At 33.2% G+C, this 23,429-nt stretch overlaps 1 long non-coding RNA gene across 6 annotated transcripts; it reads right to left on the minus strand.

Annotated features, from left to right (window-relative positions):
• Nucleotides 1–8,289: 8,289 nt before the first annotated feature.
• Nucleotides 8,290–18,137, minus strand: LOC129901136 (uncharacterized). 6 transcript variants are annotated; one of them, XR_008769766.1, is made up of 4 exons: nucleotides 17,868–18,137; nucleotides 15,863–15,977; nucleotides 9,600–15,784; nucleotides 8,290–8,634 (listed from the first exon to the last, which is right to left on the minus strand). It is a non-coding gene; the product is annotated as an uncharacterized LOC129901136 (long non-coding RNA). The 6 variants fall into 6 exon arrangements; XR_008769768.1 differs by having other exon boundaries at nucleotides 9,600–11,221; nucleotides 11,351–15,977; XR_008769769.1 differs by having other exon boundaries at nucleotides 9,600–10,036; nucleotides 10,180–15,977.
• Nucleotides 18,138–23,429: the final 5,292 nt, after the last annotated feature.

The raw sequence follows: 23,429 nt of genomic DNA on the forward strand, positions 1-23,429 counted from the left end.
AGAGATGCAAAAGGGGTGGGGGAGGGAGCGTGGAAGCGTGATTATAAATAGTCAGAAAAGTAAATGACGATTTTAGCCCTGTTGCTTTTTCGGTCATGATAGTGGTGTTTAGCGGAAGGTTTAATGAAATTTTGTGAGAGTTTAGGGGTATTATGGAGATTCTATTGCTTCTAACGACTATAAAATATTACGGGAATGGTGGATGATTCAAATACAATGTTGTTTTTACCGTCGGTGGTACAGTGGTGGGACTACTTCACCTTAATAAAAGGTTTTGGATTTAAATTTTGGATATAAAATTTATTTTGTTGAAAGCGATATTCTCAAATGAGCTCTATAATGTGCAATTAATCTGTTAGTGGCTTTAATGAGGACTCCGGACACCGAATGAAAATTCTTTTTCCATATGAGTTTTGGTGGGAATTTGTGCTTTTGTTAAATATTAGTAGAGCTGGAATTTTTAGTAATAGTGCTGAATTTATGAAGAAGTAATCACACAAAGAAGTTGAAGATGATTCAACATGTACTACATATATATAATTTTAATCGTATATAAATAGTGTAAATTTTGGAGGGTTCAAATGAACCCCTCTAGCCTATCGAGCTCTATCCCTCCTCGTAAGCGACTAAAAAGTGTGTGTTTAGAAGTTTGGAAAAATACTATTATGAATTGTGGTGCAGTAATAAGATTGATTCATTTTTAATCAGAAGTTTCGGATTCAAGCTATGGGCATGTAAAAAATCTTGTTGGAAGCACCACCTTCAAATGGATAATTCAAATTTAATCGGAACTCTACGAACTCTGAACACTAAATTAAATGGAAAATCGAAAAAGAAAAAAGGGGAAATATTATTAATTACACTACGCTAAGTTTTGTGAATAAAGAAGTTATTACAAAAAGAAAAGGTGATATTTATTTATTGTTGTAAATTGTTAAATCTGATTAACATGATAATATATAGTATAGGAATGACAACTATAAGCAGGAAAAGCGAAAGCATAGGAGGTGCGAACAATGATGGCTAACAGAGAATAATCATGATGGCACGGGGCACACCTCAAAAGGGTTACTATTATTTTATTTTTAACGGAAAAGAATTTAAAATAACATCTAACTTTAGGTCTAAAAATGACTTTTTCTTTAACGAAAAAGGGCATGAGGAACAATTTTGTATCATTTTCAATAGTTCGAGGGCATTTTAGGTCCTTTTTCGTAATTAAAATTCTGTTAAATAAATTTTAATTTATAATTAATTTATTAAATTATAACCAATAGATGGCCGCCACGTATTTAAAAAAATATTCAAATTATTTAATTAAAATTAAGTTAAAGAAATTTTGCTTAGAATTAATTTGAAATAATTAAATTGTAACCAATAGATGACCACCGCGTGTTTAAAACAATTATTCAAATTATTTAATTAAAATTATGTTAAAGAAAAGGTCATTTTTTAAACTAAAGATAGATGATTATCATATAAAATTCTGAAAATTAATGTTCTTGTCATCTACCTTTAGGTCTAAAAATGACATTTTCTTTAACATAATTTTAATTAAATAATTTGAATAGTTTTTTAAACACGTGGCGGCCATCTATTGGTTAAACTTTAATTATTTAAAATTAATTATAAATTAATATTTATTTAACAGAATTTTAATTAATAATTTAAATAATTTTTTTAAACACGTGGCGGTCATCTATTGGTTACAAGTTAATTATTTAAAATTGATTATAAATCAAAATTTATTTAACAGAATTTTAATCACGGAAAAAGACCTAAAATGCCCTCGAACGATTGGAAATGGTACAAAAAGGTCTCTCATGCCCTTTTCTGTTAAAGAAAAGGTCATTTTTGGACCTAAAGTTGGATGTCAAGGGTATTTTAGGCCCAATAGATGGATGATGTGCATTTTTGTACTATTTTCAATAGTTCAAGGACATTTTAGGCCTTTTTCCGTATTTTTAAACGACTTATGGATTTAGATTCACGATTTATTTTTGATGAGTCTAATCGGTAAAAAAAAAGTAATTTTTTTTTTAAATCGAGAGTTTATTTGATACTGTCTTTTTTATCTTAATAAAGAGAAGAGTAAAATCTACCTATATTTTATCTTTCTCTAGACTCTTACATGAGATATGTTGTTGAAACATAAGTTTTAGTATTGAGTAGATTTGAAAAAATAATAAATTCAGTTAAATACATCCAATGAACAAAATCCGCTTGTGTAACCAAACACAAATCACAATATATAGAGTAGGCAAAAAAAAAAGTTTTCTTGTCTTCAAAACCCGTTATGTATGTTATTTTGACTTTTGGTTGTCAAGATTAATTATTCTGAATGTGCAATGTTGGTTTTATCTTATATTAAAGGTGGGATAACAATTCTACAATAACCAATCCCTGAATAACTTATTTCTCAATCAAACAAATGATACTTGATATTAAAGATAAAGAACCAGTAACATATCATACCATAAATTGTGAGATTCAATTAGTCTGATATGTCAAGATTGTTGTATATATATGTAATATAAAATGACAATATGATTTTTTTTTGTAGATATAATATTATATAATATTATATATTGAGATACGTATCGTAATATTTTATGTTGGAATGTATATCTTTGAAAGCTACAAATTTTATTCATAAACCATTCAGTAAATGCGATTTATGTCTTATCATACGTCCCTTCATTTTTGCTTCCCTTTTTTTTGATATTTGAGCCGAGAGTAAAGTAGGGTTGGAAATATTGGGTCAAAAGCCTCTACGAGTAAGCATACTTGTCAATTTATCCGTGTATTTTTAAAAAAGTAAATTATGCAAAATATCAGCCTATGATTTGGGACTATTTAGAGGAGATTTTGAATTAGTCGAAATTAAATAGTCAGTGTATACTTCATGTATAGTTAAACTATATCTAGCCTTTTGAATTATAGTCAGTGTATAGCTCATGTAGACATAAATGAATGTTTTTAGTTCGGAGTATTAAAGTAATTTAACATTTAAGTTAGGGGATGTTTTTAATTGAAGGTATCAAAGTAATTTAACATTTAAGTTAGAGAGTTCATCCTTTTAAGGTAAAATAGATGTAGATATACACTTATTATATACGACTATACACATATTACACATAAATAATGCGTTTGGAATGAAGAAAAAAATTATGTCAAAAAAATTTATATGTAATCTAGCAAAAAACAATATGAATTTTTTGTAGATATTAATATTTATATTGGATTGTATATCTTCAAAAATTATAAATTTTGCTCATAAATCGCATTCACCGAATGCGATTTATGCATACATCTCTTCATTTTTCCTTTTTTTTTGATATTTGAGCTGAGAGTAAAGTAGAGTTGAAAATATTGGGTCAAAAGTCTCCACAAGTAAGCATACTTGTCAATTTATCAGTATCATTTTTAAAAAGTAAATTATGCAAAATATCAGCCTATGATTTGGGACTGTTAAAACGAGATTTTGAATTGGTCGGAATTGAATAGTTAGTGTATACTTCATGTGTAGTTACATAATATTTAATTTTTTGAGTGTATCATAATGTATAGTCAATGTATAGCTCATATAGATATAGATGAGTGTTTTTAGTTCAGAGTATTAAAGTAATTTAACACTTAAGTTAGGGGATATTTTTAATTGAAGGTATCATAGTAATTTATCATTTAAGTTAGAAAGTTCATGTTTTTAAGGCAAAATAGATGTAGATATACACTTATTATATACGACTAATATTATACATAAAGAGTGCTTTTGAAATGAAGAAAAAAAATTATGTCAAGAAAAATTATATGCAATCTAGCTAGACAAAAAGTTAAATATGATTTAACTATAGATTAAGTATACACTGACTATTCAATTTCGATTAATTCAAAATCTCCTCTAAACAATCACAAATCATAGGTTGATATTTTGTATAATTTACCTTTTTAAAAAGACACAGATAAATTGACAAATATGCTTACTCGTAGAGGTTTTTAACCCAATATTCCCAATTCTACTTTACTCTCGGCTCAAATATAAAATAAAAAAAAAGAAGCAAAAATAAAGAGACGTATGATAAAGCATAAGTCGCATTCACTGAATGCGATTTATGAATAAAATTTGTACCTTTCATAGATATACTGTCCAACATAAATATTAAGATACGTATCTCAAGATATAATATTATAACATTATATATACGAAAATTCATATTGTTATCCTAGATTACATATATAGTAATATAAGACAATGAACTCGAAACCACAATATAAATGTATCTCCCCCTTTGCTTATATGATTTTTACCCGTCTTTCCACTCTGCTTGCTTTTGATTCTCTATATACGAGACTTTACTTTTTGAAAAACTCCAAAGTTAGTAAATAAAGGATGCTTGTGTTGTGTTTTCGAGTTCCTTGTGGGAAGCATGATCCCTAGTCTCGGAACTTTAAACTCTCTTCTTTACACGAGACAGAAAATGTAACTATCGAATCTCGTCTAACTTATCTTGTCTTCGAAGAAGTATTGTGGTTAAGTCGTTAATAAGATGAGAGTTGAAAAAACGAAATAAGAATTGTCAAGCGAATCCTGAATGCTTCTACTTATGTAGATGGAGTCTAGTAGGCTACTATATATACTGATAATTTCTAAGACAATGTCGGGAGCACCAATCTTATATAGAGCTGTCAAAATGGGCTGACCCAATCCGACCCGACCCAACCCTAAAGGACTAGTGAATTAAACGGGTTAGGACGAGCTGACCCTTTTAACTAAATGACCTATAAAATAGTAGCTCAATCCAGCCCTAAGCGGGTTACGGGTTGGGACGGGTTGACCCTTCAATCAAAAGATGAACAACATTGGGTGGAAGACATTTAGCATTGGATAGACCTCAATTACTGTTTTAACTTTACTGTATCTTTTATTTCATTTTAATAATTGTGTAGTTCATTTTAAATGTGTATAAAGTATGTATGGAATATGTACGACTATTATATATATATATATATATTTTTTATTTTTTTTATTTATTATTATTTTTTTATTTATTCTTCCATAAGAGCTCTCACCCTTTCTTGTTTCCTTGGTGACTTGAACTCACAATCTTTGAATTGAAAGTAAGAGATGCTTATCATTCAAGCAATTCCATCTTTTATCATTTTTTATTAACATTACAACAACAACAACAACAAACCCAGTATCATTTTGTTGTTGTTGTTGTAATGTTAATAAAAAATGATAAAAGATGGAATTGCTTGAATGATAAGCATCTCTTACTTTCAATTCAAAGATTGTGAGTTCAAGTCACCAAGGAAACAAGAAAGGGTGAGAGCTCTTATGGAAGAATAAATAAATAAATAATAATAAATAAAAAATAAAATATATATAATAGTCGTACATATTCCATACATCCTTTATACACATTTAAAATGAACTACACAATTATTAAAATTAACTACACGAGAACTAGGATTGAAAATCACTCAAAAACTAGCTCAAATCGTATCCCCCCCCCCCAACCCCCCCCCCCCCCCCCCAATAGCCCCAAATTTTAGATTCGAATTTTCATCGATATTTCAGCTATTTTGAGATATCACTTATTCGAAATTTTAAACTTGAGCTTTCATCTTCTTTAATGGTTGACAATAAAGATTTTTTTGAATTGGATTCTTTTATTTTCAACTTTCTAAAAAAGCATAAAAATGAGAATTAAATGAAATCTTGGACGAAACTGAATTGAGTTTTAAATTGTTAATATCCGCATAAGTATTTCATAAATTGAGTTGAATTTTTGAGTTGACTAACCTATCGATGGGCTAGATAGGTGCTATCACTTCCCCAAATTTTGGATCGTGACAAATGTATAGTCTCTGTTATAGGCAAAGACTAAAATTGTCCACTTTTTGAATACTTAAGGGATGTTTTATATTTCTTTCTATATATAAAGGATGGAAATATTCCTTTACCTATAGTTAAGGGATCATTAACTAGAAAGAAGGTTGCCATTTATTTATAACGAGACAATATATTCAAGGGATAATTACGCCATATGGTCATTCGGTAAAAATAATTATCAAAAAAATGGTTATTCACTGTAAAGGTATATATAGTTGGTATATATTTCATGTATAGTCAAGTCATATTCAATTTTTGAGTGTATCATAATATATATTCAGCGTAAAGCTCATGTATAAGTAATGTAAATAAATATGACTATATTTATTGTAAACTAATTAATTTATTGTACATATTTGAAATTGTCCCGAAATAGCCCTATATTCAATTCATCAATGAACTTTTTGTCTGCATACATTTAGGATTCAGATTTAAGCCTTGTATTTTATTTAAAATTAAATTTAAATATACCCATATACTATGAAATAGTTTAGCTATATCTTTCACAATACTTTTGATTTTAAATATACTCTTTTCATTATATTTTCGATCTAAATATACTTATTATACTTCGACACAAACATACCTGTAATTTTAATAGAGGAACACTTGTCAAACTTAGAATCAACTGACCAATCCCAATTTACTCTTAGAAACAATAATAATATAAATGTACGAAAAGCTAATTTTATGAAGAGTCAACACATAATAACTCTCAAAACTCCCAAAAAAATTGCACTTAGCACAAAGATAAATCTTTCACCGTTATTAATCATCCACCCCTGCTCTTTTACTAGGTGAAATTTCATGTGTCTTGAATGAAATTACCAACGAACTCCATTTTTTCTGGTAAACTCATCATAGAAAATCAGATTTGGGTCTTATAGAAAGGAGGAGATGAAAAGAAAAGAAAATGGGTTCAATGAATTTTTATAAAATTGTGATTAAGTTATTTAATTTTGAGCTTGATATGTGTTTCTTTGTCAAAATTAAGGATAAATTTGTGTCAACAATAAGTAGTGTTTGGCCCCAAGTAGTTTTTGGAAAAAACTTAAAAAATATTTGAGAACTTGTGTTTGTTCATACAATTTGTCATTACTTGACAAATATTTTTGGCAAAATCCCCAAGTTCCCAAGTTCCTTAAGAATTTGGGAAGTTTTAAAAATTTAAAAATAACCCCAAACTTTTATATTTTATAAAAACACCAATCATTTATTAATTCCAACTAAATATTTATCTACCAATTTGCTCTATTAATATGATCAACCAAGATTTTATAAAAAAAAAAAAAAAAACCAAGATTTTATAAAAGAATAGTTTGGTATTACCTCCTTCGAAAAAGAATAACTTGAGTGACAAGATTTGAAAAAAATATTAATTTATTTTTAATTCGATTAATGTATTGTTCTTGCCTATAATGCTATTTTGTTATTGTTGATTGTTATCAATTGTTTTATAAGCTTTTTTTTTTAACGGTACATGTTAACTATAAAATGATAACACAAACTTATGAATATTTTAAATAATTTTTAGAACTGGCGAATACAAAATAATATTTTTTGAAATTTCACCAAAACTTGAAAAAACTTGGGGTCAAACGCATGGTGCAATTTCACCAAAATTTCTTCCAAGAATAACTTGCTAAGAATATTTGGTAACTTGGGACCAAATAGAGCCATAATGATGAAGTATATTAAGACAGAAAGTATTATAGAAGGAGTATATTTTGAACCAAAATCCTTGTATAAACTCATGAATTTTAGGTTCGACGGATAGATTAGAAACCACATGAAATCCGACAAAAGGACCCACACTAATACCCTCTTCATTTTAATTTGTTTGTCTTATTTTTTTTAGTTTATTATTGTATATATATTAAAATTTCCTTAAATCTAATTTTCCACATGATATGTTTAAGACTATAAGATTAAAAAATATTTCGATACATTCCACATATCTTTAATTTAAGACTACAAAATTCAAAAAAAATTTTTACTTTCTTAAACTTTGTGTCAAATTAAGATCAAACAAACAAAATAAAATAAAAAAAGTACAGTCTTGAATTTGTCTGAAAATCCTTGGACTGTGAAAGAGTTCCATATCGTTATAAAAATCCAGACCGGTATCTTTATTATTAATAGATTCTACATCAATTATCCTCATACGCAATACATAATAACGAGAAATTTAGTAAATCTAATGGAAGCTATTTTTAGGTGTCCTTCCGGCCTTCACAAATTTTATAATATAACCCTACAAAAATGATAACCGTCCAAATCATCGATCTGATCGTAGCTATTTGTAGGGTCGAGGATTGATTCATTATCGAATTTCAAATCTTTATAGATGACCAATGTTAGAGGGTGCATTTTTTCGAAAAGAAAAATGGTGGCAAAAGAAAGATTATTAATTAAGAATTGACGTTTCATGCCGACTTGATATGCAGTGGCATATAATAGGATGAAGTGATTCGTTTTAGTGGAATAATTACAATGTGACTATACATGTCTACTAATAAAGGAAAATAATATATATTGAACTTGTCCCAACAATCAGGTTTGTCCTCTAAACAGTAACCAAGCTAGTATTTCATCTATATTTGATACCTGTTCACTTCAATCCCAAGTATGACTCATGGAGATTTCGCACCCTCTGGATTGAGCTCCCCTCGTGTTCATCCTCGCGCATTGGAGACGGTGCTGGTCGTTAGCAGAAGTCCGATTTGTTACCTCCAATCCTGAGAATCACCTCATCAGTTGAGTACAATAATTCTTTTCACAACTCTATTTTATCTACTTTTTCAAATAATTTCAGTACAAGTAGACAAGTGCATAAAAAGGAATAGGGTTCTCCATTTAAGAATGTCTATAAATGGAGGAGGACATGAAATTATATATATCTCCATCGACCTAGGGTCCCACTTCACGAGCTTTCTTGCAAAGTCTCGCAAAAGAATACAAATCTCTCTATGTTCTGAAGTCGCATAGGTTAACAGTTTAATGTGTTGGAAACAAATGAAAAAAATAGTCCTTTTTGTTTAGGGGTTGGTTCAAGATAGCTCCGGAAATGTACTTTTGAGTAGTTTTTGTCCTCAAAAACATATGCATATAACAAATCCCTCAAGTTTACTCCAGTGGATCTCCTATGGACTCAAACAAACCTCAGCGGATGGAATTTTCCTACATTTAGGACTGAAGTTAACCCACCCACTAATGATATTGTCCGATCTTAACCTAGACACACGCGACTTTAAAACGTATCATTAGCGTGTAAGCCCTATTTATTTATATACTCAACATCTCTTTTGCATTTTGCCATTGTGGGAATATCCACACCACACTAGTTTTATTAAAAGCAAACACTTCCTTAGAGCTGGGATTTATGGCATAGAGGGCTTACATTTGTCCCTACGGAGTGCAAGTAGTCACATGTAAAAAGTCTATTGTGGTGGGTGGTGGCATTGCCAGATGAATTACTTATGACCTAATTAGACCCATTTAGGTGATATTGTGTTAAACCAACCTAAAGTTGTTTAAAATATAGTTTTTGTTTCACTTCCTATTAGAAATGTATCAGATAGATTAGTTGATTATCAAAGAGAAACAAAACTAATTAGCAAACGATGAAAGCACAAAGATTTACATTTGAACTCAAGGAAAGGGAAGGGTTAACCCAAAGTATGGCATCGGCCATGCAACATACCAGACCTTCAACTTCTGTTGACATTGACTCGGAAAACATCAGCAAAGCGGCCAAAAGCTACTTCTGCACTTTTGTCGCCTTCAAAAATTCTTTTTCATCCACTGACACCTCTTCTAATACAATGAGTCACACACAGCTAACCCTGCAAAAGCACAACCCTGGCAAAACTAATTAGGCATTGCTCTCAAAATCCTGTAGTTCATTTGCTAGTATTTTAGGTGGACACAATTTGCATATGAAATTAGTCTTTCAAAACAAGTGAACGCATAACTTGTTGAGAATGACGAACACCGTCCCTAAAAGCTAGCAGAAAAAACTAACCAATAGCTTTAAGTGCACAGGAGAAGCAACATTCCTTAAAACACTTTGCCCTCTCCTTTTTCAAGACTTAGAACCAGCTGATTTGAGGCCTACTAGCCACACAGGAAAAGTTGCACCTGAACCCACTTTTGTTATTATTGAGTGAGATGAAAATAAAATTACACTCCACAAATGATATTAGGGCAAACATAAAAGACCTTTACTACTTAAATTAGCAAGAAACTCACAAACCAGCGAGGAGGAAGAAACTAATGATTACCTCCTCACCATCGATACTTGCCCTCCTCCTTTTTCCGGGTTTGGGACCGGCTGATTTGACAGGCGGAGTTACAAGGGTCCCCCACACAAAAATATTGCACCCAGTATGCCATACCTATGACTATTGAGCTACAAAACAAAACAAAATGCAGCTCTACCAATAATCCCAGGACAAACATAGAAGACCATAGAATTATCAAGCCTCCTAACAAAATATAGGAGATACACACTTGGACAACAAGTAATGAAGGCAATAAAGTAACATGCAAAACTGAATTTCTCCATGGAAAGGAAAAGGCCAAGAACTTGTACCCAGAGCAAATACTAGCATCTATCTCATCAAAGTCCAATCTAACAACATAATAGCCCAGACAATACCAACCACACACCACACTGCCCAAGATCTAAACCTGAAAAATAATAGACAAATACAGAACAAAGAAAGGCAACATCAAGATTGATCAACTAGGAGAAATGGTATCGGATAACACCTGGAAGCAAATGAAGACCTAAGCAAGCTGCGTGCAAACCAAAACCTAACAACTTTTTCACATAGACAAAATCATGGAAGAAAGGAGGATAACAACCCGTATCCCTTAAGGAACTGCATGTCATCATACATATTCAAAGGAGCATCTCAGACCTAGCCAGAATTCAAAGAAAAGGCGGGATGGAGACTATAAACCTTAAACCCTGACACGCAAAAGCCACAGAAACAGCCTTGAAAGTGTAGAGAATTCTTGCATTCTTGATTGCTAAATATGGAAAGTAACAACAGGATACGTCAAGGGAAAGAGGAGATAGAAATTAGCTCTACTTTTTATTACCAAGTATTTGTGTTCTAATTCTTGATTGCTAAATATGGAAAGTAGAAGGATACCTTAAGTGAAAGAGGAGAGAGAAATTAGCTCTACTTATCATTGCCAAGTATTTGTGTTCTCATGAACAGACAAACAGATGCAGGATTGCTCTGAAATTGCACCCCTATATTCCTCAAAATTCTCCGAGACCCATATTCAGCAATAATATCTACTGTAATAAGACTGAAAATAACCCCAATTAATCAAGTGGCAAAAATTCCACCAACATTTACCAAGACTAGACAAGCCAGAGAATAAGCAAAAACATATGATTACAGATTAATAGAGGTGAAAAGAGTCCAAAGATTCTACCATCTGCAATGCGGGAGAACACCACCAAATGACAGAACAAAGGGGACTGAAGCATCACGTATAAGAGACCAGACAACCTCCTTTTTCTATAAGCCGGAAAGACTTACAATGGGAGCACAAAAAACACCCACCTCAGAACTGGAGATGAACATCCCCAACATCATTACAGAAAGTGTCTCCTTAAAATGCAAATGAAGTTGGATTGCTTCTCATCTGTTATGGCTCAATCCTTCTATAGCAGATATTGGTGCACAGACCCCTTTCTTTGGTGTTATTACAAACAAAATAATGTAGAAGCAGACTGAACAAATAACACATACCAGAGCACCAAATAACATTATTAGATTAGGCTTACACCATCCCCCAAAAAGAAGGCCGCCTCTGGTAGTGCTAAGAACATAAGCATGTGGATGAATATAGCAGCACGAGACTCTAGAGAAACAGAGAGCAGTGCCAGTTGAGAACCTTCATGTTACAAGCAGTCTCAAGGAAGCTTCAACTTGCAGGGAAAATATCAGATATCTTCAGCCAAAGGACACCAATATGAGTAAACGTACTAATTTTTTGCGGACACAAACACCAAAAGATACACTAATAAATCTTGCTCCGTTATCGCTAAGAATATCACAGTATAACTTGCAGCAACCAAACATTTACCTTCATACACATAGTCGCACCTACAATAATAACCCGGTGAAACCAAAAACAGGCAAGGTAAATGCAGTGTCAAAGGTAAGACAAGGAATCAAGCCTAACACAGTAGGATCTGTCAACCAAGAGAACTCAAAATGCACCCAGAACCTGAATGCATATTCTCATTTTCATCCCCCACACGGAACTATAGTTCTCTATACTGAATAATAAAAAGTGTTTGAAAATATCTAATCTACATCCCATAATGCACAAAAAAATCAACTTGAAGCCCCATAAAAGGCCAAAGAGATTGCACATAAAGACGGAAAAATTTCTCAAACATAATAGCATTTCCAACACATCTGAACAAGATAACATGACAAGATTCCTGAAGCCACTTAATCACCATAAATGCAGAGCATCAGCAAAAGCCAAATACTAAAACTGCCTTTATTTCTTATGAACAACAAGGCATAGAAAAATTGAAGGATCCTACCCAAAATGCTAATTCCCTAAATATATACCCATATCACAAATGCAGTACCATAATACCAAAACCAATTGGAACGAATTACAAATAGAAGGATAAAGATATCCAAACCACCACAGCTACCAAAAGACTCATGCTTAGAACTATAGTCCCTGATGCAACTGAATTCACAACTGGTCAGAGGCTGAATCCACAACCAACCTACCCACCTACTCTCCCTCCGAGATTAACACCGTGGTATCCTCGTTATAGACTAGATCAAATAGATTAACAAACTAAATGACCACTTGCCAGTTCACAGTTACAAGAACAGCTAAGAACGTTCAAGAACGAAATGACAAGAAAAGATAGATTACAAACCTCAAGAGGAGGATTCCCTTTTTATTTTGAGAAACTGTTACGTTTGCACTAAGGAAAATATAGTACATCATTAACAGGACACCAACCACCACAAGATGAGGAAAATGCAGTACATCTTGGTTGTGTTATATGATGGAAGTCATTTTTTATGAAAAATAAGTAGCCGTTCGGACATAAAAATGTGATATTGCACAAAAGTTGTATTTGAAGAATAGTTGAAAAAAACATATTTCAAAATTGAGTTGAGTTTGGACGTGCATTTAACTTGAAAAACTGTTAAAAATTTGGTAGTGAACTTGAAAAACCGGTCAAAACCACTTTCTCATATTTGAACTCGTCTTCAAATTATTTTTCATTAAGTAGTCCAAAAACGCTGTTTGGAAAGAAAAAAAATTGTAAAAACAAGTAAATTTGTCTTCATGCACAGAGGGGAGCTAAATACGTAAGATCAACAATAATACCAACAAATTGGAGTGTGCTTAGATAAATCCTGTGAATACAAGATATCAATATAATGTCTTAAGTATTTGTTGAAGTAATGGATATGAAGTTCAAAGTAGTTTAAGGTAATCTCGGAAAATGACTTCTACCCATAAGTGAGGAAAGTCATATTCCTCCTTTCCATGAGAAAATGACCTTTGTCGTACCAAAACACCAATAAATGACTTTCACATCAAAAACATTTTCCTGGAAGTCATTTTCCCCAATTCCAAACACACCTTAAGGCAGGGATGGCAATTGAGGCAGGTTAAAGCCTTAACGGGTCGAGGTAGGGCGGGTAAATAATTTCTATTGCTAATCCATACTAGGGCAGGGTAGGTGGTGGGTCAAATGGTTAAACACAGTTTTGCATTGTTTCTGAATATGTAAGAAGAATAGAAAAAAACATATTTATTGCTCTGAACACCATAAGATGGGTTTCACTAAGAGGCGGAAGAGATATTTTTTACAAGCTTGGAACAGATTATTACTATCTATTTGTACAACAACAACATACCCAGTGAAATCCCTCTAAGTGGGATCTGGGGAGGATAGAGTATACCAAACCTTATCACAACCTCGCGGAGATAGAGAGGATGTTTCCAAAAGATTCTCGGCTCAAGTGCATCAAATCCAAGTAAAAAAAGAAAAGAATAAAGAAAGCATAGTCATTAATAAGAAAAGCAGTGCAAAGTCTCTAAGAAAGAAACACTAGCAACAACAATAAAGTGTGATAATCGAAAACACAATAAACAACATATGGCAAGAACTACGAGGGTACGACACTATGACAGGTACAAACAAGCCTAAACCTTTGCAAGGCAAGACACCCCTCCACCTCTACTATCCCTCTACCATAATATGCGACCTCCACATTCCTTCCTATCTAGAGTCATAATCTCAGTAATATGAAGTTGCATCATGTCCCACACTATCACATTAGTAAGATTGTTAATCATTGCCATCAAGAAAAACGGAAATAATCACACGACTCGAACCTCTTACCAAGAAATACATATTCTAAGGACCTGGAGGCATCATTGAATCTCCCAATCCAGATGGATTCACTACAGCAACAGATTGAACATAATAATAGAGAACCACAACCAGGTCTAACCGAAAACGGAAAAGAAGGCTGATGAGAAAGTAGATCAGGTTTCTAAATCTGAGAAGTTCAGTGAAGCTGGACCGGAAAGTAGGGTATCCCTGTAGAAGGGGTAGGGGCATTAAGATCTAACACAAAACTAAAACCAGACCACAACTACCTTGCCCCGTTCCCCAATCAGATGTTTGGATGTGAGCTAATACTCCGCGAGGAGCCAAACGAGCATATGGCCTTGCCTTGCCATTTGACCTCTTTTCCCGTGTCTACGAATGCTCAGTGACAACCTCTCAATTGTCACCGCCTGGCCTCTCTTGCTACCACGGTAGCACCTAGTGTGGTCAGCACCAATCGTGTTCGGACAACGAAGCTTACACTCATTCACATTGGTTCATCCTGCTATGCCCCGGAGAGGAACTGAACGGGAAAGATGGCCTACTAATAAGAGGAAAAGGTGCTATCCCAATAGGTTCTGGATCGAGCAATAAGTGAGGAACCTTGATCAATCCCCTCAAGTTCTCCATGCAGGCCCAACTCAGCATTGACAATTCGGCATTGACAACTATGCATCTAGGAAATTATTACATAAAAAGACCCGAGAGAGAATCACCTGATTTTGCAGTAGCAGACAAGATCTGCACCATAATGAAGAACCAGAAGCACCTCAGACGAACAATGTCGTTACAACCAAAGAAAACTATAATAACTAACTTTATTAGACCCACGCACTTTATTCAACAACAATCAAGCCGTGATAAACAACAAAAAGACCAAAAGTAGGAGGCGCAATGTAACTATCGCATCTGACTTCAACAACTACAGAGTTGTGATTGATAAAAGCTCATACGAATTTGAAGAACTTCTGGAGGAAGTAAAGCACCATGTATGATTGGAAGAAGAATTTTAATAGTACTCGATTAAGATACCTTCAAAATACACCAGTCTAATGGAACCTCCAAATAAATATTGGACTCTGGACTCACTGAAATTATAGTAAGAAATCTGGCACCAAATAAAACAGCTAAGAGCAATTGCATTCAAAATCTGAGTCGCCCACACATGCATTCATAACAACTCAGATCACACCTGGGTAAGAACCTCCACAGGAGAGAGCAATAGTAAAATCAATAGAAACATTAAGAACCTCCACAGGAGAGAGCAATAGTAAAATCAATAGAAACACTGGCAGGTATTAATTAAAAAAAAGAAGATGTGAAGCAGCAGCATGTCCAAACCAATGCCCATGCATTGCTCAAATTTCCAGAACGCATCACCTCCCCAATTAATAACAAGAGAATGTATGAACAAAATGTACCTGCGGGCCCCCAAAAGAACTCCAAACGCAATCAAGAAGTGCTAAATTCCATGCCTTCACCAATCAGATCTATAATTATCAAGCTGAACAGAAAGACGAACACCGTCCTTAAAGCTAGCAGAAAAAACTCACCAACAGCTTTAAGTGAACAGGAGAAGCAACATTCCTTAAACACTTTGCCGCCTCCTTTTTCAAGGCTTAGAACCGGTTGATTTGAGGCCTACAAGCCACACAGGAAAAGTTGCACCTGTACCTACTTTTGTTATTATTGAGTGAGATGAATATAAAATAATACTACACAAATGATATTAGGGCAAACATAGAAGACCTTTACTACTTGAATTAGCAAGAAACTAACAAATCAGAGAGGAGGAAGAAACTAATGACTACCTCCTCACCATTGATACTTGCCCTCCTCCTTTTTCCGGGCTTGGGACCGGCTGACTTGACAGGCGGAGTTACAAGGGCCCCCCACACAAAACTATTGCACCAAGTATGCAATAACTATGACTACTGATCTACAAAACAAAACAACAAGCAGCTCTACCAATAATCCCAGGACAAACATAGAAGACCACAGAATTACCAAGAAACTCTCAGATCAAAGGGGATAATTTCCTCCTAACAAAATCTAGGACATACACACTCGGACAACTAGTAATGAAGGCAATAAAGTAACATGCAAAACTGAATTTCTCCATGGAAAGGAAAATTCCAAGAACTTGTCCCCAGTGTAAATACTAGCATCTATCTCATCAAAGTCCAATGCTAACAACATAACAGCCCAGACAATACCAACCACACACCACACTGCCCAAGATCAAAACCTGAAAAATAATACACAAATACAGAACAAAAGGAAGGCAACATCAAGATTGATTAACTAGGGAAAATGGTATCACAAAACACCTGGAACCAAATGAAGACCTAAGCAAGCTGCATGCAAACCGAAACCTAACACCTTTTTCACGTAGACAAAATCATGATAGAAAGGAAATAATCACATGACTAAACCCGAGTTTGTGGCCAAAAAACATCCTTCAATTATACCCCAAACTTAAACTACATCCTTATGTTATTATATAGTGAACAGAAAACATCCCTCAGTTATTCCAAAAATGACAAGGATTCATCCTTTGGTTAGTTTCTATCAAGAAATTAACTGCTAAGCCTACAGACCTCTATTTTGTTTGCTCTCATCCCTCTCTCTTAGATGATTGATAGGTAATTCTAATCAAAGTGGACGGGCTAGGAAGGAAGTTTTTATCATCAACTTCATTGTAGCAGCAAGAGTGTTTCCATTATAGATGAGAAGAAAAAAATATATCAAGTAAAATATATCTTAGCTCTATATGATTATTAATCGGATAAACACAGAAATATTATTTGAAAGATGTATGAAAATGAGGGAATTTGAAGTATGAACTTTAGTTTATTTTTCTGTGTAGATTCAATAAGTAGCAATTTATTTCTATGCTTAGTAATTACAAAAAAAACGTTTTTTATTCAGGTGCTATATTTTTTGGTTTTAGAGATATAAATTATATGAATTCTGATTAACACTTTAATATGTAATTTTTCATCATATTAATATGAGAACTTATAGTATTTATTGTATATATTTTGAATATTTATATGGACTAAGGAGAAAAAGTGAAAGTAGAAACAACTAAAAGAATTAGGAGGCACCACAACATGTTTATCCATCAAATTTCACTTGAATGGAAATTTCAAAAGAACAACTGCTACCCTATGCACCGTAAATTTGACTAAAATTACCAAATATTAGGTAAGAGAAGGACGAAAAGAACAAAACATGGAATTCATGGTTTTAAGCGGTTAGTTAATTGACCAAGACTAACAAAAGGATGAATGATACCATTTTAAAGATAATTGAAGGATGTTTTTTTTGTTTACTATGATAATAAAAGGATGATGTTTAAATAATTGAGGGGCCAAAAACTCTGCTTGTTACTTCCAAGTACCAACACCTGAACTCAAGTTTTCCATGCAAGACCCAACTCGGTATTAACAACCCTAACCCATACCAAGACATAAACTTTTTGGCCTCAACAATAACCCCAACATCAGCAAGTTGACAAAAACAAACATGATGCAGATGAGAAACAGAAAAAACCTGATGAATCAATTAACCCACGAAATCATCAAACGAGAGAGAGAGTCCCTGCGTTTCCTCCAGATTGTAATGTTGACGGCTATTTCATCAACTATTCATCAAATAAAATTAAAGAATTGAAAAAAAAAAGGCAAAGAAGAAGAAGAACAAAACCTCGAAGAGCATAAGCATCTGAGATCAACCAGCTGCATTAATTAATTCTGATCAACCTCCTTCCTCACAAACCCTAATTCTGATTACGAAGTTAATAATGCCATAATGACTTTTTAGAATAACTCTAACTATATATATATATATAGTAATATAATCCTAACCGAACTCCTAATTATGTACTTATTCGGAATCCTCTTTTTATTTGGTTTCCTTTCCTTTCCAAGACTGGGAAGCTTTGGAAGCTTCTTCTTTTTTTCCTTTTTTCTTTAATTGAAATGATTTTTTAATGTTAATTATTCAACAAAACAATTACTCCTCACATTTTTAACAAAAAATAATTTGAGATCTGTCGTATATGTTTACTATATAGGCTTTTTTTCTTGTTTAAAAAAAGATAAAAAGTTATAATGATACAAATTCCTATATTATTTGTCAATCTTTATATAATTTTACTTTAAAAATTAAATTATCATATTTTATTTCTCACTCATTTAACCCTTTGATTCTTCATTGTATCTCTTATCCGAAAACAATCATTTATGAGCCAGTAGTGATCGTACAACAAGCTCGTTGTAGTTGCCATAACTATCCAATACTTTGTCAGGGTAAGGTACGAATCAACCAATCATGAATCCAACAATCAATCAAGTCTTATTATATCAGGATAATAAAATAGGGAAATACTCGATTTAATGGTTCAATCCTCTCCTACGTTTAGCTATGTAGTTATGAGTTCGATTTGTTACTTACTCTTACCCAATTTGGTACTCGATACTCCTCCTAAGACTCAATGCTCATAAGACAATCAATCTCAATCAATAAGTCTCATATGGACTCTTATCAATTCATCAACTCTATCCAATCAATCCTTTCAACTAATCAATCATCCAATCATTCCCATTCATTTATTTAAGAGTAGTTGGGACAATCATTTATAACAATATTCAGTTGAGACCATTCATTGGGTTCAATTATGAAGATATAAAGAGCTATCAAGTTTCATCAAGACTATCATCATACTCACATCTCAATCACAATCATGCATTCACAAGGCAAAGCTCTAGACTTAATCCTTAGGCATATACATCAAATGTTAGTCAAAATACTATTAGGGTTTATAAAATAAGTAGTTTAAATCATTTGTTCAAGAAACAAGTTCGTGTAAAAACATCAATTACGCAATATTATGTAAAATATGTTAAATTTAAGGAAATTCTAAAGAAACTCAATCGTGGGGACTTAATTCATTCACAAATCAACTTATCACAATCATGGGGCACATGGAAAAATAAAGTTCATGCTTTAGTTTAGCCTTACATACCTGGATGAAGACAGACAATTAAACTGGCAAGATTTTGGCTTTAAAATTCATGAACCCTAGCCCTTTCTCCACTCCTTAGCCCTAGTTTCTTTCGTTTGAATACGTAAAAAGTCTACGGAATGGGTTTAGAAAGCCTTATAAGGTCGAAAACAGTCTATATCTGTTATATTTCGTATTTTTGCACATTGGACTATTCGTGAGCTAATTGACATAAATTCAAGTACTTTTAATTTTGAATTTTAAAATGGCACGAATTGTTTGTAAATGACAAGTTATATGGATAATATATGTGAAGTTAAACACAACTCAAGAAGGACCCTTGAGCCAATTCAAAGTGGAAGCCATCAAAAAGATTATTTTTTAAGTCACATTTTCGAGTGATCTGACTTCGGGAGGTCATAACTCCTTCAGCAATTGGAAATTTGGGAAAACTCTCAAAATTAAAGTTGTATATAATTGAAATATATTTTCAAAAATAGGTCGTAGGTCGAAATATGGCATCCTCATAAGAAGTTATGGACATTTTAAGGCAGAAAGGTCGAACTGAACAGTGGATTCGGCCCAACTCGATTCCAACTCGGGTCAGGCCAAATACCCACACCATTAAATTGAATTTTTCAGCTTTTTCCTTCAGATTTCAAACAAAAATGTCCAAAAATTTCCAGAGAGAGTGAGAGAGGAGAATTCTAGAGAGAAACACCAAAATTAAACACAATTTAAGCCCTGAATCTCGAAGCTCATAAAAAGAAAAGTGTTGTACGCCGCGTTGCCTTTAATTTGAGCTAAAAATAAGCCAAGAAAGAGAAGTGTTAATGTGATTGCTTCACACTTGAGGTAATATTAAAGTCCCCTTTTCATTGTTAACAAGTTTGTTTAGAGTATTAACGGATTAGAACGGAGAAAATAGCGTTATAAACTCGTTTGTTGATTTATTGAGATTTATGGATTAAGGGGCTGTTTTAGGTAGATTAAATGGATGCAATTAGCTGAGTGATGATGTATAATAATTGTTGATATTTTTTTGATGTTGTTGATGAGTTGTTGTTCTTGAATTTGGAAAAAAAAGTGTATGAAGATATTGTATATATTTTGGAGTTGTTTGGTATGATATTTGTGGGCTATTGTAGAACTTGGTGTAACATTAACATAGTTTTCTTATATTTAAATGAGTGATGTTGTTGCCATGGGGCTGATGCTATATGTCATTAAAATAGATGAAAAGATTGTACGAAATAACGTATAAAAATTGGAGGTAGTTTGCTTGGCGTGTTGTAGGGGTTCATAAGGTTTTTGAGCATCTTTATGTGGTTAATTAGGGGCTGTTTTGATATGTTGTTGTTGTTCTTGTTGAGATTGAAAGATTAATGATAGTTAAGATTATATGTTGCATTGTATGTTGGTTGGGTTGTTGTAGCAATGTTTCGATGAAAATGTTAAGACTATGGATCATTAAAGATAAATGAAGATGTAGTACTTGTATGTGGATTTGGATTGTTGTCAGATGTTATGCATGTGGGCTGCCTTATTCTAGAAATGATGTTATAATGAAGATATTAAATTGTATTAAATGGAATTGGAAGTAAGAGAAATCCATGATTAGTGTTGGTATTAAAATGGACAGAATTGGAGTTTCTTGAATTAGATTGGGTTGGTTGTAATGTGTGGCTGCTTGTGTTGAATTGAAGAATTAAGTGTAGTTATGATTATGCATTGTATGGTTAACTGTTGGACTGTTATAAATCATTTCGATAAGGTGTGATGGTTGCAACCTATTAAAAGTAATTCGATAGCACCGTAGTCGTCATGTGGATAATTAACGAAAGTCGAATGTTATATGGATTATTCGGGGTATTTTTGAATATCGTTTTGGCTTGTCTTGACATGACATTTGAATGTGTGATTGTTGATGTTGCTTGGTGATTGTATGACTGATTTGGAAGTGGGGAAAGTAAGTAGTATAGGGGAGGTGTTGTCCAATATTTTTTATAAATAAACTACTAACGATAAAGTATGTTTTATGCCTTTCCATAGATTAACCGTAGTGCTTAATATTTTAATATAGGTTGAGACAATATTGGACAGCATATACGTATTGTGTGCAAGTAAACGCTAAAGGTATTTAAAGCTAACTTTTCTTTCTTTTGGCATGATCCATATGAAACAAACGGACGACGAATGTATAAATTCCAAAGAAGCTCTTATTCATAGATATACTAGGATGGCTAATGTTCTTAATTTTCAGAACTTATATCATTATGTCTTGCTACATGTGTATGATTCTAGCCGTCCTATTTTGGTATAATTCATATTTTGATATAATTCATAATGATAATCGAAGGGTACTTGAGACGACTACTGTCTTGATTTTCAAATGATGGTTCATTGATTATTCTATTGAGTCTTAAATGGTGATTTAAATGCATCTGGTTATTCATTACTCTACTCGTGCATATTGTTGTCACATCTTTCATCGAGTCTCGAGCGGGGTATGTATTTGTGCAAAGCTTCACTGCATTGTTCACCGAGTCCCTCACTAGAGGGCCGGATATGATATGATAACATGATAAGGTGGTGATGGGCCGAATATGATATACATGTATATGATAAATTCACCGAGTCCATAATGGGCCAGATATGATATATGATATAATTATGCATGATTTTATTTCATAAGACACAGGTACAGTAATTTCATGAGTAACGGTATCATATTTGTATCCTAAAATCTCTACTTTAGATATGATCTTTCTTATTATATTTTATGTTTATATACTTAGTACATATGTCGTACTGATCAGCTTTCTCCAGGGGGGACTGCGTTTTAATGCCCGCAGATACAAATACTCATTTTGGGGATCCGCCAGCTTAGGATTTCCACTCAGCGGTTTTAAAGTACTTCATTTTCCCGGAGCCTAGACTTTTGGTACCGATCCCTTTAATGTATATATTTGTTTATTCAGGGGTACGACGGGGCCCTTTCCCGTCATATGCTATTGTTAATACTTTTAGAGGTCTGTTGACACAGGTGTGGGTTGTATATAGATATTATCCAGTTGTACTAGTATGACTTATGTTTTGGGACATTTTTATTCGTAGTGGCAGCCTTGTCGGTTTACGTACTATGTAATCTTATCTTTTGACGATTGTGACTCTCCAAGAGATAAGTGGTTTTGGTATGTATATATATATATGTGACAGTTTTGAGACGATGCTTCGTCCGTATAAATTTTATGTCATGTGAGTGTTGATCGATTATAGATAACAGGTGTGTATATGAGTGTCCAATTCGGGCGGGGTTGGATCGTGATAATATCAGTCATGGTTTAAGTATAGGAGGGGTGGAGAAAAGACCGAAATTTCCCTCACTGAAACTGAAAAATGTGCGAAAAAAATACACACAAATCATATTTCACGAATGTATTTTATGAATAAAGGGTAAATCGCATTCATGAAATGCGATTTATGGCCAATTTGGTTTTTGGTCAGATTTCAGGAAAAATTGCACTGTGGAGGAGCAAGTCTGCGATGCGGATTGGTCGCGTACCCTTCTTGAAATGCAATTTTACCCTAAAAAATTATCTTTTGATCCGATTGGCTTAAAATTCAACCGAGACCACTTTTCTACATAATTTTTCCCCTGATTGTTATTTCGGCCTTGAATTGACTAAAAAAATTAGAGATGGTACGTTATGCGAGTGCGCTATCCTTTAGAGGTATTTTGATAATTTTGGGGGTATAACAATATCTCCCGCTTGGGATCATTCGTTCTCGAATAATAAGTAAGCTAGGAAATTGCACTAGGCACGAGCACAAATCAAGAGCTTAGATACTCAAACAATCAATCCATCACTACTCGAACTCAAGAATACTCATTATATACTTAAACTCGGAAGAACATCAACTCTAAGATAGGAAAAAGGGATATTACTATCAATATCATCATTGGATGGCACGGATGCAATAGAAGAACTCAAAGGCTCAAGCTCGTGAATAACTCACTCAATTATTCAAACTCAAGAAGGTACTATTTCAGAGATAGGAATAGAAACATTACCTACAGCATCGACACTGAAGAAAAATGAGAGGAG

This window comes from Solanum dulcamara, chromosome 8 (genome assembly GCF_947179165.1).
Source record: "Solanum dulcamara chromosome 8, daSolDulc1.2, whole genome shotgun sequence".
NCBI classification, from domain to species: domain Eukaryota; kingdom Viridiplantae; phylum Streptophyta; class Magnoliopsida; order Solanales; family Solanaceae; genus Solanum; species Solanum dulcamara.